This window comes from Taudactylus pleione, unplaced genomic scaffold (assembly GCF_031769625.1).
Source record: "Taudactylus pleione unplaced genomic scaffold, aTauple2 ptg000375l, whole genome shotgun sequence".
NCBI lineage: Eukaryota > Metazoa > Chordata > Amphibia > Anura > Myobatrachidae > Taudactylus > Taudactylus pleione.
Genome location: NW_028284776.1, coordinates 1,554,875 through 1,571,715, shown reverse-complemented (window position 1 = coordinate 1,571,715; position 16,841 = coordinate 1,554,875).

Genomic DNA, 16,841 nt, shown 5'->3' with positions numbered 1-16,841 from the left:
CAGGGAAGAAAAGGCTGTGCGTTTATACCACTGTGCCACCAATGCATATCCCCCCTGGCCCTGCAATGTTTATACCACTGTGCCACCAATGCATATCCCCCCTGGCCCTGCAATGTTTATACCACTGTGACACCAATGCATATCCCCCCTGGCCCTGCAATGTTTATACCACTGTGCCACCAATGCATATCCCCCCTGGCCCTGCAATGTTTATACCACTGTGCCACCAATGTGTATCTCCCCTGGCCCTGCAATGTTTATACTACTGTGCCACCAATGTGTATCCCCCCTGGCCCTGTAATGTTTATACCACTGTGCCACCAATGCGTATCCCCCCCTGGCCCTGCAATGTTTATACCACTCTGCCACCAATGTGTATCCCCCCTGGCCCTGCAATGTTTATACCACTGTGCCACCAATGTGTCTCCTCCCCTGGCCCTGCAATGTTTATACCACTGTGCCAGCAATGCATATCCCCCCTGGCCTTGCAATGTTTATACCACTGTGCCACCAATGCATATCCCCCCTGGTCCTGCAATGTTTATACCACTGTGCCAGCAATGCCTATCCCCCCTGGCCCTGCAATATTTATACTACTGTGCCACCAATGCGTATCCGCCCTGGCCCTGCAATGTTTATACCACTGTGCCACCAATGCGTATCCCCCCTGGCCCTGCAATGTTTATACCACTGTGCCACCAATACGTATCCCCCCTGGCCCTGCAATGTTTATACCACTGTGCCACCAATGCGTATCCTCCCCTGGCCCTGCAATGTTTATGCTACTGTGCCACCAATGCATATCCCCCCCTGGCCCTGCAATGTTTATACCACTGTGCCACCAATGCATATCCCCCCTGGCCCTGCAATGTTTTACTACTGTGCCACCAATGCATATCCCCCCCTGGCCCTGCAATGTTTATACCACTGTGCCACCAATGCATATACCATACCACTGTTCAGATCAGATCGATTGGTCCACAAATTAATATGTCTAAACTTTTTTGGTAAATTTATTAAAATCTTCGACAATATAGTATAAACTCAACTCTAGCAACATTATAAAATAAACAGTGATAAACCTTAAAATTTGCAAACATTCCAACATTAAAGATACAAATGTATGCAGTTTATGTTTTGTATTTCCACAGATATGACAAGCATAAGGTAACATCAATTTATAACTGGATTCTTGGTGCTTTATCGCTCTCAAGAGTGTCTTTGGAGAGTCAAATCCAGAGATTATAAAAACAAGCACAAGAGGGCTTCTGCGATAGATGACATGGTCACCTTCAGCTTGAAGTTTCATGATGAGAAATGCTCAAAATTGGTTAAAAACTGGATGCAAAACCTCAGGACCGTCTATGTCAAAGACAGAAAGAAGGAGAGTGAGTCACGGGCATCAGGAGCGGGGTCAGATGAGCTGTACAATATTACCCTTTGGTATCATCATCTGTTGAAATTCCTCAATGAAGCAGAGCCCCAGAGAACATCTCAAAGCCTGTTAGTGGATACGGTCCCCGAAGATGAGGCATTGGAAAGGCCTGAGAGTGAGCCATTGTCCAGTTTGGAAGTTGTAAGTATTATCAGATACTGTCCTCCTGCCATGGTACTGCCCCCACTCCATTAAAGTAGGCCAGGTATTGCTCCCTGACCTGTTTTGCCTGCGAACTCGCTAGTGTCTCCCTCACTGTGGGTGTGGTGACAGAAGGCATTTGGACACCCTCGTGTGGTTGCTCTCTGTCATCGATGGCCATCCCCATTGTCCGCTGTTGTACAGATTTTTTCCTTAAAAAATTGTGAAGGACACAACAGGCCATGATAACAGAATCTACTTTGTCCACACAAAGGTTTATAGCCATATGGAATATCCGAAACCGGTTGCACATTATCCAAAACACATTCTCAATTATGCACCGGGCCCTAGAAAGGCGATAATTGAAAATGCGCTTCTCTATGGTCAGACCGCTTTGTCCATACGGCTTCAATAATGCTCATGTAGAGCAAATGCCTCGTCAGCCACAAACACATATTTCAGGCCGTGCTTTGTAGCCGCTGATGATGGCAAATTCAGACGGTTGGTGGAGAGTCTGGCATAAAATTCCATATGTTTGAAGGATCCACCATCTGAAGCATACCCATTTTTTCCCACATCAACATAAATAAATTCGTAGTTCGCCTTTACCACTGCCATCAGCACGATACTGTGAAAGACCTTGTAGGTGAAATAAATGAGCCGCTGTGGGGTGTCACGGCCAGGGTATTTCAGCATGGCACTAGGCGGGTGTTACCTGTGAGGTCGTTGTGGCGCGGGCTGTCTGGTGGCGGAGCTGGTGTCTGGCGGGGGGCTTTGGCTGCGCGCGTTGTTGTGCGGCCTGTTGTCACTCTGCGCTGGTGAGGCCTGGCGGCGTCTCCGTTCCGTTTGGCATGGGCGCCGCCATCTTGCCTTCTGGCCATGTGATGCGGCTGGCCAATCCTGGTGAGTCACATGTTCCCTCCGGCCAGTAACAGCACGGCATGGGGTATTTAGGAAGGGTCAGTGCCTTCCTTCTTTGCCAGTGCAACGTGTATCTCAGCCTAGCTGAGAGGGAGTTCTCTGTGCTTACCCTGTTCCTGTGAATTCGCTGTCTGCCAGTCTGCCTGTCAGCTCCTAGCTCCCACTGGACTACCCCGCTTCCTCCATCACCCTTGCCCATACCTGAGTGCCTGAGCCTGCTGACATCCTGCGCTTCAGTTCACTACCTGCAAACCTGGCTTGATTATTTTCAGTTTCACTACCTGCACACCTGGACAGCTCTAATTGTTTCTACTTGGACATTAACCCTTTTGCTCCCACCACAGAACTCTAGTGCACATTTATATATTCCTGGACTTTTATTTACTGCCACATTATATGTCTACTCAAGCACTTATTAAAAATCCTAGTTTTATTTTCAAATCTGCTTCTGTGATCGCTCCTGCTACCACCCCGGGTCCACAAACAACCCAGAACATAACATGGGGAGGTGGGGTAATGCGAATGTGTTTGCCATCGATGGCTCCTCCACAATTTGGGAAATTCCACTGGCGATCAAATTAGTCAGCAACAGTCTGCCAGTCCTCCACCGTTGCTGGAAACTAGAATAAAGAAAAAAAAATTATACTTTACTGTATATTAACATTAATCTTTCTCTATCTCCTCCTACAGTCTTTTACCCCTCAGTTGGAGATGAGTCCAAGGCAGCACTTAACACAGGCTTCAGAAAATGGTATAGAAGTGCCTGATGCTCCAAGGTGAACCCGGAGAGCGCAACGCAGGAGCCAGCCCACCCCTGATCCACTCCTGCAGCAGGTGAAACAGCCCTCTCCAAACTGCCCGACCAATTTCACAGCCTGGGACCCCATGTAGCAAGTAGTATGAGGGTCATGAAGCAGGAACAACAACTACATGCAGGACGCATAATTTACCAAGTAATTATGCAGGGAAAATTAAATAATCTAACAGGCACATCAAAGATGACCCATGCGCCTCTACTGCCGTCCGCAGCTCCTTTGTACCATGGGTATATAGAATCCTATACATACCCACTACCAACCTACCTGTCCACAGAAAGAATGAGGCCAACCCCATCCCACCCCACACCCCCTCCCACTAGATCCAAAACCACCTACTTCTCCACATCCACCTCTTCTGTGGTTTTGTATAATGCCATGTTGGTGGAGGCGGATGAGACTCCACAATATGTTCATTTCTAAAAATTACTGTAATAATGTATCAGCCAGTTTTTTGACTCCCAATACCTGCTGCATGGCATGCGTTGTGGATGATGCGTATTGGACAGGGTCACTAAACGCATGGCGCAAGGACAGATTGAGGTTTGCCAGTGGCCTCAATCTGCACTTGCACCATGTGCTTCTTGAACCTGTTCTATCCGTCATTTGACATAATGCATACCATGCAGCTGGCTATCTATTGGGGGACCAAAAAATGGTTGATATTAGCAGTTATTTATATATTCAAACCATGTTGGTTATGCTTAAGTTTCTATATTTACCACATTATTTACAGCCATGTTGGTTGTTGCATTTAACAAATGTGAAAAAAAAAATATTTTCAACCAAACTTCAGCACTCTTACAATGGCATCACAGGTGTCCGAGATGATGCGCCCCAACGCCTGGGTAGAAATGAGGGTCCCAAACTTCAGGTCTTCAAAAGACTGTCCTGTAGCCAGGTATCTCAGTGTCGCAATGAGCCTCTCCTCACCCGGAATGGCCCTCCTCATGCTGGTGTCCTGCCTGTGGATATAAGGGTCACCAGATGCAGTAACTCCTGGAATGTGGCATCATCCATCCGCAGGTAGTTGCGATAATCGTCCGTGTTGTTCTCACTAATCTCCATCAGCAGGGGCATATGGGAGCGACTATCCCTCCTCGTCAGCCACTCCTTGGACCAGCAGGAACGCATCCTCCTCCTCTCCTCAGGTCCTACACCTTTCAACCTCAGATAGCCATAGGCTAGCAGAAGCTTATGGCGATAGGAATCCATCAGAAAGCAGAATGATCACACTTTGTAAAGGCAAGCCTTAACACAAAGCAAAACACACTAGCAAAGTACAACGTTCTACAGGGTATAAAACCAAGCCTCACTAGTCACTGAGCAGAGGGCCTGATTCAGACCCGCTCGCAAGCGCTATGCGCTCGCTCGCGAGTCGATGTTTGGCCGGCTCTGACATGCGCATGCGCGAGACCCAGCTAGCGACGGGCGCTCCGTCGCTCCAGGCCTCACACCAAAAGGGGGCGATCAAAATCGACAGCTTGCACCATTTTGGAGGGGGGGGGTAGCTGGCCAAACAGAGGCGTTCCCGATGGAACGCCTGCCATTTGGGGGCGGCCCCACTGACATCATGAGTGATGTCAGTGGTGAGCTTCCGGCTCTATTAAGAGCCAGAAGCTCGCTGGGGCTTGCGGGAACGAGACCCTACCGCAATGGTCTCGTCGCAAGCCCCGATGGTCGCGATGGTAACCCACAGCTATGCGAGCAGCCTGGAGGCCGCACCAAAAAGAAAAAAAAATGCCCTGCTTCAGAGCGAGCGCTCTTTCAGAGCGTCTGGCTCTGAATCAGGCCCAGAGTGTGCACAGATCTAAAATGGATGCTGCCTTTTATACCCCCTAGATAAGCCCTCCCCTATTCAGATTCCAGCAGATTCATTGTGAGGTTATGTGCAGTAAACGATCTATCATTTCCGATTTGCAATCGTGTAGGACGCATCGAATCGTATGATTGTAACGATCAATCGTACTCCATTTTACCATATCGTATGGAGAATTTCAAGGGAAATCATACAACACATCGTGACATTTATTAAACGCTCCGTGTATGGCCGGCTATTGTCTGTAACCTGATTGTAGTGAGTGACAAACATACTGACAGAGTGAAGAGACAAATTAAGATCTCCTGATCACCGTGCCAGCCAACTATATGGCGTGTGCACATAGACTAGGTTCTCTGATCCACATAAAAATCCTATTGTGGACATAATAATCTGTTTAGAATATATTTGGCTTGTGAGATCATTAATAAACAGAACTATGGGCCTGATTCAGAGCCGCTCGTAAGCTCCGCGCGATGTTTGCACAACTGCGCATGCGTACGGATCGTTATACGCATGCGCGAACCAGTCAGTGCGGTCGAAATTCATGTGCTCGCAAAATAGCGAATGCCTGATAATCTGAGTGACAGGAGTAGGCGTATGTGGGTGGTAACGGGGGAAGGTGCTTGAAAACGGGTAGTGGAGATTAGAACGCAGGCGTGCTTAAAGGTCAAAACGGGCATTTTATGGGTGTGCATAATTAATACAGCAGCGTCATTGACCACGTCACTGGGTTATTTTATAGCCAGAACTGCTCGCAAAATTGTGGTAGCAAAAACCAACCCCAAGAATAGCGAGCAGTTCATTCGCTGTTCGATGTACTCGATTAATCTAATAAATAGCGGACATGACGTAAGATGCGAGCTGCCAGGGGGCGTATTTTTTCAAAAAACGACCGCAAGTTTTGTTCGCTCGTTCAGACCTCGAGGCGTGAACAGACCGCAAAGAGCGAATGGTTGATTTGAATAGCCACCCGTATTTTCTGGGCGAGCGAGCGCTAATTGCGTCCGGCTCTGAATCAGGCCCAATGTATGGACACATGGCACACAAACAGTAAATGTAAGGCTTCATATGCCTACAGCTGGAATTTAAAACTTTAGGGACAGGATACACCCGTGCACGCAGGGGGGGGTTCCGAGTATCTAGAAACCCCCCTGCTCGACCCTGCGAGCAGCTCCGCTGAACAAAATATTTATTTATTTTTTTTAAAGATTGACACTGCCTGGGCTGGCTGTAGGGGGAGCTGCAGCACGCAAGCTCCTCCCGGTCAGTCCCCAGGTCGAGCACCAAGATCCGGATGACTCAGCGCCTCATGCTGCCCTGGACACACTGTCACTGCCAGCGGCTGTGGAGTTCCGGAGCTGTCAGCCGCAAGACGTGGGAGGCCGCCGCCAGGTGCCCCCCCGCCCGGGGAGGATAATATTTATTGTTTAATCAGCTGATGACTCAGACTGACTGAATACTGTTGTATGTCTGGGGAGCGCCGGGGGTCTTGCGGGCGGCGGCGATGGGGGGGGGGCTGGGAGTAATATTTTTTGAATGATGGCCATTTTCTACTGCTTTGTGTATGGGGGGGGGCAGCCAGGAGGGGATAATATGTATTAATATAATTCCATTCGACTGCTCCATGTATTTGTGGTGGGGGGATGGAGGGGGGAGGATAATATTTATTAGATTATGCAGAGCTGTCTGCTGTATGTTATTCCCTGGGGGTGGGGGAATGAGAGGAATCCTCCCATCCCCACACACCACTGGAATAACATACAGCAGACAGGTCTGCATAATCTAATAAATATTATCCTCCCATCCCCCCACCCCCTGGGAATAGCAGACAGCTGGCATAATCAATAAATAGTGTCCTCCTATTAAAACACTTGAAGTACACAATAAAGTGTATGTTACAGGCTTATTCTGGTTAGACGTTTTTGTCATTGGGTCTGTAACCAATTATTTGGAAACCACCCATCGAAATCCTGCGTTTGCCACTGGGATATCCCATATTATATATGGTTAAGTTTGAGACACTACACATACTCTGCTGCAATTGGCTATGAAATAATTATAATCAGCACAACCTCATGTGGACAAAATTAGCAATATAGCATTTACATGTAATGAGGTTTTCAGGATCATATAATTAAGACAGCAGCCGTTATAGCTTAATAATTATTTTAATACACTGTTTTCTGATCTTTACACATCTATATATTTTAATATATCACCAATATTTTGAAAGTATATAAGATTTTAAGTAGATAACAATACAGGTATAAGTTTTAATATTTGTTGGTTCAGATTGCAATCTATTAGATGCTTTCTTTTTTCTTCTTTGAAATCATTTGGTCTAAGGGGTAAATTTACTAAGAGTCGAGAATGGTCGAGATGCCAATCTTAGGAGAGCTTAGGCATGATATCAACTCGTAAATTGACTAAAGGCAAAGTCGGGTGGGTTTGAGAGAGATTTCTCTCTTCTCACTCGTAAAACTCGGGTGAGATTGCAAACTCGAATCTTATCACCATCGGGCAAACTTGGAAGTACTTTTCACCTAAAAGATACTGGAGCCCATTCAGACCCACTCGCTAGATGCAATCACTCGCTCCGAGCCTATGCAAATTCGGCAACCTGACGTCAAGGCAGCCACTCGCAGGGCTAGTCATAAGAACTCCCACTTTGTTTTGGCGAGCATTCAATTTTTGTTTGTAGACGCCCACCAGTCTGTCTAAAGATGCCCACTTGAGTACATCATCTCCTGGAAGTGCATGAAACCATTGGTACATCGAGCACCATCGGTTGCGGTTGCAGCGCTTGAGGTTGACTATACCCTGCCGCAAGCACTGCGAGCACTTCAGTGTATATTTCTAGCAAGTGACATGTCCTATGACGCTGGCTGCTAATTATGCACGCCTCTGAAACGGCGTTTAAAAATTTAGGCACGTCTGCGTCCGCAACTCCACTCCCCCGTTACTACTGCCCTGTTACCACCCACAAACGGCCTTTCCTGTCACTCATTCATCTGGGCTGTCTTTGCAGGGTGAGCGAGCATATCCCGATCGCTCGTACTAGTTTGCGCACGCGCACTGCAAACTATACGCATGTGCACATTTGCAAACATCGCCTGCAACGAGCAATCGCTTGCTAGCGAGCAGGTCTGAATCAGGTCCACAGCTCACAAATTTACCAAGAATCGAGATGATAATCTTGGGTGAGATGCCTGTAAACTCTCTGCCAAATTGAAGTTTTAAACACTCACCTCCAGACCTGCGAGTTTGGCTGAAACATACACAAATCATCGGCCAACTCACTTTCAGCTAAACTCACTTCTTAGTAAATTTGCGACATGAAAAACAGGAAAATTACCTGAGATTCGGCGATGCAAATCGAGATTAAAAAAACCTAAACTCGACCAGACTCGATTCTTAGTAATTTTACCCCTAGGACTCAAAGCATCAGGGTAGCACCATATATCCATATCTGCACTATAATGACAAAAAGTCTAAAAATATGTGATATATGATATAAGGATAAAGGGCCTGATTCAGACCCAGACGCAAGCGTCCATTCGCTCGTACTCTGTCGATGTTTTCCTACCGTGCATGCGTGTGGTCCGTTATGTGCATGTGCTGCTGTATATTTGCGTTCACTTTTCGTTCGCTCATACGGACAGCGAGCAGGAAGTGACCTCTGAAACTTGGTGGACAGGATGGTCCATTTGTGGGTGGTGACGGGCGTGGAGATGTAAAAACGCAGGCGTGCCATGGCGTTTTTGGGGCGTACATCAATTATCTGCTGCGAGCGACATTGAAGAGCGGAATTAGTGATACGTCACTATGTGAGCAGGTTTCAACTCGGCCTGCTCGTTCAGCTTGTGGTAGGGTATGGACTCCCGCAAGGGCGATAGTGGTTTCGTAGCTACCTAAGGGAGTCGATGTTACTAGTGATGGTTCATTTCTACAATCGCCTAATAATCGGCAAGCTTGTTGCTAATAACATGGTTAATTGGCTGTTCAATTGCTCTGGTGCGTTTTTATGTGTGAATGTGCTGGTTTGTGTTAATATTTTGCATTTTTCAACCTTGTTTTAATTAATTATTATGGCTTCTGTTTTTAAATAAATTTGCCATTACCCACAGATTAATAAGTCGTTTTTTTTTTGGGATGAACATGTATACAGTTGTAAATGAAATGTATACCAACACGTTTGTATTATTATTTAATTTTTCTTTATTTAGAAAATAAAAGTAAATCAATTTCACATCATGGGTTGTTTTTTTTTTCCAAAAGCCAAAGAAAATTACAAAGTACAAACATTCCAAATAATAAAATCAGGAGGAAGGAGATGTTGGTTTGGGTAGCCAGAAATATGGGGCCAGCACAGCAATGGATTAGGGATGAGTTAGAGAGTGCTATTTTTTTCTTTGGGGATGCTTTGGCTTATGAGCAAGCTTGGCACCAGTCGACTGTCGTGTTACACGACGACTGGCCTGGCCAGAGCCAGATGGAATTGGCTCTGGCCTAGGCATAGGCATAATTTGGGGGCTGGCTGATGGCCTGCCAGAGGTGGTAGGCCTAGATGGAGTGACAGGAAGGGCGGGTGGCTCCAACATTGCCAGGCGGTTGGCCTGCTCCTGGGCAGCAGCCATCCTGGTATGGGCCGCAGCTGATTACTCCAGGGCCTCCGCCACCCGCAGCAGAGTGGCCTCCATCCTTAGCAGGACATTATTGTTCTGCTGAGTTTGTGTGATCAACTCAGTGGGTAGGGCCACGGCCTGCTAGGGAGGTGCCCCAGGAGTGGGCTCCACAGGGTCCCCAGCTGGATCCATTGGTTCCTCCCCTGAAGAGCCTCCAGATGTGCTGTGGCCAGACCTCACCTCAGGAGCAGGCTCTTCCTCCTCTGCGTCTGTAAAGAACAAAATGACAATTATATTGTGTGGGTAATGTTTTTTTTTTTTTTCTACAGTTTTAAAATAATTTTTTTTTGCCTTCTTCAGCATGTGGAGCCGCAAAGTCTGGCATGTCTGTGTCCATATTAGACATGACAAACACCTCCTCTTCCTGCACACACTCCTGAGCCAGTTCTTCTAAATCCGTAAACTCCAGGGACAATGGGGTGGGCCCAGCACCTGTCCCCCTGGCATGCCTATCCCTGTCTGCCAGCTTCCTCTTCAGCCGTTACTTGTAGTCGCTCCCCCTGTTCAATTTTTAAAAATCATTAATGTTTGTTATTTTTTTTCAGAAAGAAAATAAATTTTTTAGTTCAGTAACATACCATCGTTTAATATAATTTCTAGTTCGGTAGGTGGTCCCCTCGATGTTTACAGCACTGGCTATTGTGTCCCAAATCTTATCCCTCTGTGCTGCCCCCATATTTCTGGGTGCGGGTACAATTTGGTCCATACACATGTGGACCATAAACTCCATCTCCTTATGAATTGTGGCTGCCTCCTGTGTTGCCTTTGCTGGCTTGGCCCAGCCTCCTTCACAGTTTCAGGTTCAGGTTGAGGGGCTGCACATAGATTTTTGAAAGGTGTTATTTAATTTTAGTACAGCAAAATTCAGAGTATCATTTTTTGTAGGCATACAGTGCAAACATTGTCGTCTTAACTTGTTGGTGGTGGGTTTTCGTTTGGCTGCTCCTCAGAGTCAGTACTCCTCGAAGCATGACTAATAGTGCGGGTCATCCCGCAATTATAGTTCCGTCCGCATCCTGCGCTGTGCGCCGTGCGGGGGTGTTTTTTTTTACTCCTGATTTAGTTGGTAACAAACAACCCTATTTAAGGTTCTGGTGTTTCACCCATTAGTTGTGTGTTATTGTTGTTGATTGGTTGCAGAGTTTTGGAGTTCATGTTAGAAGAATATATTGTTCATAATTTTGGAAGGTAAGTTTATCTGTGTAGTGCATGCTGTTCGTGTGTAGAAGTGGCCTTAGGCTGCCTTGTTTAGTTTGGGTAAAAATGAAAATTTTTCTTTATTAGCAGGCCATGTTTTGTAATTTTTTTTTGTATGTTTTTTACATTCTAGTTGTGGTTTTTGCATTTCTAAAACCTTTGTCGGGTCTTTCCCTTTGGTCTTTTGATTTTCATTTTGCCGCAGTAAGTACATATGTCTCATGCATGTCATTGTGTTTAAAATTCCTTACGGACAATTTGTCATGGTATTGTAATGTACAGGCTTTACACATATGGTTGTTTTTGACACCATGGGTCCTTATTTAATTTTGCATACATTTTTGTGCGTTCAGTTTCGGCGGGTCTTGTCTTGTTTTCCACCGTTTTAATTTGTATACGGGAATACCATGTGTTGCGAAAAGTCCTGCACTGACTATTCTATGTCAAACTGAATATAGGCCCTCATTCAGAGCCGTTCGCTATTTGCGGTCGTTCGTTTAAAAACAAGGGGTGGCTATTCAAATGATCCGTACGCACATTGCAGTCTGTTCACACCTCTAAGTCTGAACGAGCGAGCAAAACATACGCTCGTTTATTTGTTAAAAACGCCCCCTGGCCGCTCGCACCATACGTCATGTCCGCTATTTATTAGATTAATCGAGTACATCGACCAGCGTATGAACTGCTTGCTATTCTTGTGGTTGGTGTTTGCTACCACAAATTTGCGAGCAGTTCTGGCTCTAAAATAACCCAGTGACGTGGTCAATGACGCTGCTGTTTTAAATATACACACCCATAAAACGCCCGTTTTGACCTTTAAGCACGCCTGCGTTCGGATCTCCACTCCCCATTTTCAAGCACCTTCCCCTGTTACCACCCACATACGCCTCATTCTGTCACTCAAAATAGCAGGCACTCGCTATATAGCGTACAAACGATTTTCGCCCGCACTGACTGGTTCGCGCATGCGTACTAAAAACCGTACGCATGCGCAGATGTGCAAACATCGCTCGGAACGAGCGTACTGCCGCTAACGAGCGGCTCTGAATGAGGGCCATAGGCCCATAACGGCACTTTCAGTTATGGGTATTGCGTACGTTGCTGATTTTTCCCGTAATCAAAATTATATGTGCGTTAAGACAGAGCCGGTCCTAGGCATAGGCATTATAAGCAAATGCCTAGAGGTGACTGGAATGCCCTAGGGGCATTCCAGGGCTCTGTGGCTGCTTCCCCCTGTCAGTTGGTGCCCCCACCTAACACGCTGTCAACCCTGGCGCGGCACTGCTACCCTCTCTCCAAGTGCGCTGCCTCGATCAGCGCAGCAGATGGTCAGTCATGTTAGGAGCATGAAGGTGACTTCATAATGTCACATCACGCTCTGACGGCAGGTGCGAAGAGGAGCCTGGGGGCTTCTTCCCTCCCTTGTTTCTCTGTCCCTCATGGAATGAGATAGATCCCCTTCCGTTCCCTGTCATCAGCGGCTCCTGCCTCCTGCCCAAAGAAACAGCGGAGGCTGTTTACTTAAAGCTAGAAATATTTTTTGGGGGGATTTCGTAAGTGATACAGGGATTGGGGGGTTGTTAGTGGTGCAGAGAGTAATGGAGGGAGGTATGTTAGTGATGCTGGGAGTAGTGGGGGGTTGGTTAGTGATATTGGGAGTAGTGGGGTGGTTGGTTAGTGATGCTGGGAGTAGTGGGGGCTGGTTAGTGATGCTGGGAGTAGTTAGGGGCTGGTTAGTGATGCTGGGAGTAGAGGGGGGGTTGGTTAGTGATGTTGGGAGTAGTGGGGGGCTGGATAGTGATGCTGGGAGTAGTGGAGGGGCTGGTTAGTGATGCTGGGAGTAGTTGGGGGGTTGGTTAGTGATGCTGGGAGTAGTGGGGGTTTGGTTAGTGATGCTGGGAGTAGTGGCGGGGTTGGTTAGTGATGCTGGGAGTAGTGAGGGGGTTTCAGTGATGCTGGGAGTAGTGGAGGGATTTGATAGTGATGCAGCAGCTCCTGATTGGTTCACGGACAGCGTCAGATTTGAAATTGCTGCACGGTGTCGCTGTCTCTGCATGGATGTCTGCCAGGCAGGGCACCAAATACACAGGAGATGAATCTACTCTCATCATGTCATCTCTTATCATGTAACTGAGGCTGCTAAAGAGACACAATGGGGAGGTAAAAGGCTGCAGGGGTGGCTTTACTGTGGGTCATAATGTTATAATGGGCATTACTATGTGGCATAATGAGTAAGGGGCATTAATATTGGGTGAAATTATTTGTACTGTGAATTTTGTAGAGGATATTACTGTGAGGCATCACTTGTAAAGGGCATTACTTTGTGTGGCATAATATGTATAAGGGGCATTACTGTGGGGCATAATGTGTTATAAAGAGTGCTACTACTGCATGCCATAATGTGTTATAAGGTGCATTAATATTGTGTGGCATTATGCGTATAAGGGGTACTATGGTTAGGCACCCCCCCGGGGAAGGTTAGGCATGCGGAAGGGGGGATTAGGAACTGGGGAGGGTTAGGCACCCCCTGGGAGGGTTAGGTTTATTGTGCAGGGAGGGGGTGTTAGGTTTAGGCACCCCTAGGGGGAGGTTAGGCACTAGTGGGGAGGTTAGGGTCAGGCACCCCCAAGGGAGGGTTAGGAATAGGGAACATACCTACCCCTGTCGGGATCTCCTCTGTCGGCCATCTGCTGCTGGGATTTGAACCGGCGGCATTTCAAACCCATTCCATAATATATATATGATTGGTGGTGGGATTATCTGCTAGGGGGCACCAGTCAAAATTTTGCCTAGGACACCAAATTGGCTAGGGCCGGCTCTGTGTAAAGGGGACATGTTTAATCTTGTTTGTACCTAAAGTAATGTGTGTATTTTGGTAAGGTTCCTAGGCCCACCCCTAAAGATTACCAAACATGGGTGATCAGTGTGGTTGACCCCGTTTTTAATTTTCACATTCTTGTAGTGGTTTGGGGTTCTACCTTCATTTTCCAGCCCTTCCCCTTTAGCTCCTTTACTTTTTGATTACCCATGTAAGTACATCTGTGTAGTGCATGCTGTTGTTGTGTTGAAGTGGCTTTAGCCTGCCTTGTGTATACATTTTTTTAATGTTGACCAATCTGTATGGGTTGCAGCCCATGTGTAGTTACCTAAAGTATGTTAAATGTGGCCAGATTTCAAATGACATGTTTTAAAGTTAAAAATTGTTTTACAAATTGTTGTGTTCTGGGTTTTTTTTTGTTTGGTTTGTTGATTTAATATTTTGTTTTTGCCTCCAAACATGTAGGATTTGCACAAGATGTCCCTTCCTAACCCTGTAAGATAAATCCTCATTATGCGAAAGTGAACTTTATTAGTTTCAAATTCACTTTATCGACATCATTACAACTGTTTGCTTACATTTCAGAGAGATGTTGGTGAGCTCATAGTGTCGATGCTCTCACACTCCGACCTACCTGTACATCCTCCTAGGCATAGGCATTGGACGCGTGCAAGGCCCCAGATATATAGAATATGTGTCACTCTTTTTGGAATGCCTGATGATGTGGTGTTAAGGCGGTACTGCCTACCACCCAACATTATCATAGACACTCTCTCATTAATAGAGTGATCTTGAAAGTCAAATAAACATTCCTACAGCAATTTCACCACTCACGCAGTTTTTTCGGTGTTACATTTCTGCGCCTCAGGGTCCTTCCAGACCACAGTGGGTGTTGTGGCTGGAATTTTCCAGGCCTCCTTTTCCCGGATCCTGAGGCAAGTGATGGGTGTTTTTAAGCAAATCCATAATTTTATCAGCATGCCTGTTATGTTCTGGGTTGTTTGTGGACCCGGGATGGTAGCAGGAGTGATCACAGAAGCAGATTTGAAAATAAAACTAGGATTTTTAATAAGTGCTTGAGTAGACATATAATGTGGCAGTAAATAAAAGTCCAGGAATATATAAATGTGCACAAGAGTTCTGTGGTGGGAGTAAAAGGATTAATGTCCAAGTAGAAACAATTAGAACTGTCCAGGTGTGCAGGTAGTGAAACTGCAAATAATCAAACCAGGTATGCAGGTAGTGAACTGAAAATAATCAAGCCAGGTATGCAGGTAGTGAACTGAAGCGCAGGATGTCAGCAGGCTCTGGCACTCAGGTATGGGCAAGGGTGATGGAGGAAGCGGGGTAGTCCAGTGGAAGCTAGGAGCTGGCAGGCAGATTGGCAGACAGCGAATTCACAGGAACAGGAAAGCACAGAGAACTCCCTCTCAGCTAGGCTGAGATACACGATGCACTGGCAAAGAAGGAAGGCACTGACCCTTCCTAAATACCCCATGCCGTGCTGTTACTGGCCGGAGGGAACATGTGACTCACCAGGATTGGCCAGCCGCATCACATGGCCAGAAGGCAAGATGGCGGCGCCCATGCCAAACGGAATGGAGACGCTGCCAGGCCTTACCAGCGCAGAGTGACAACAGGCCCACACAACGCGCGCAGCCAAAGCCCCCTGCCAGACACCAGCTCCACCACCAGACAGCCCGCACCCCAATGACCTCACAGGTAACACTTGCCTAACGCCATGCTGAAATACCCTGGCCGTGACAGTACCCCCCCTTGGGGTGGCCTCAGGACACTCACCAGGCTTCTCCGGATGGGCAGAATGGAATCTCCTGATGAGCGTGGGAGCGTGGACATCACGAGCATCGGTCCAGCAACGTTCCTCTGGACCGTAACCTTTCCAGTCCAGCAAATACAGTAGATGACCTCTGCGTAGACGAGAGTCCAAGATCTGGGCGACCTCAAACTCAACTCCTCTCTCCGTCTGGACTCGAGGAGAAGCTGGTAGAGCACTATGGAATTTATTCAGGACCAGGGGCTTCAATAAGGAAATATGGAAGAAATTAGGGATTTTTAGGTATGGGGGTAACTGTAGATGATAGGCCACTGGATTAATGACTTCTGTTATGGAGAAGGGACCAATGAAGCGTGGTGCAAATTTCATAGAAGGAACCCTCAGACAAAGATTCCGGGTGGATAACCAGTCCTGGCTTCCAACTTGCATGCCTGGAACTATTCTACGTTTTCTATCAGCCTGGGTCTTATAGCGAGAGGATGCCTTCAACAAATCAGACCGTACTTGAGTCCAGATGGCAGCAAAATTCTGCACCGTGTCCTCCACGGCCGGAACATCGAAAACAGGCAGGCTTCGGAATTCGGGAACTGGAGTATGAAGGCCATATACAACCTGGAATGGCGTTTGGTTAGTTGACGAGTGGTAGGAAGCATTATGTGCAAACTCAGCCCACGGCAGCAAGGCAGCCCAATTGTCCTGGGAAGATGACATAAAAATTCTTAAGAAAGTCTCCAGATCTTGATTAACTCTCTCGGTGGAACCGTTGCTTTGCGGATGGTAGGCCGTGGAAAAGTTTAACTTCACTTGAAGAACAGAACACAAAGCCCTCCAGAATTTTGCAGTAAACTGCACACCACGGTCAGAGACAATTTTAGCAGGAAGGACATGTAGATGAAATATGTGTTGGACAAACAACTGTGCCAGGTCAGGGGCAGAAGGTAACTTCTTCAACGGTATATAGTGGACCATCTTAGAAAATCGGTCTATTACAACCCAGATAGTGTTGAAACCTTGAGAGACTGGCAGGTCTGTGACGAAATCCATGGAGAGATGCGTCCATGGACGTGATGGAGTAGGTAATGGAAGCAATTACCCAGCTGGAGCTTGTCGTGATGATTTATGCTGGGCACAGGAGGAGCAGGAAGAGATGAACTCCATTATATCTGCCTTCATAGAAGGCCACCAATAGTGTCTTTTCAGGAACTCCAAGGT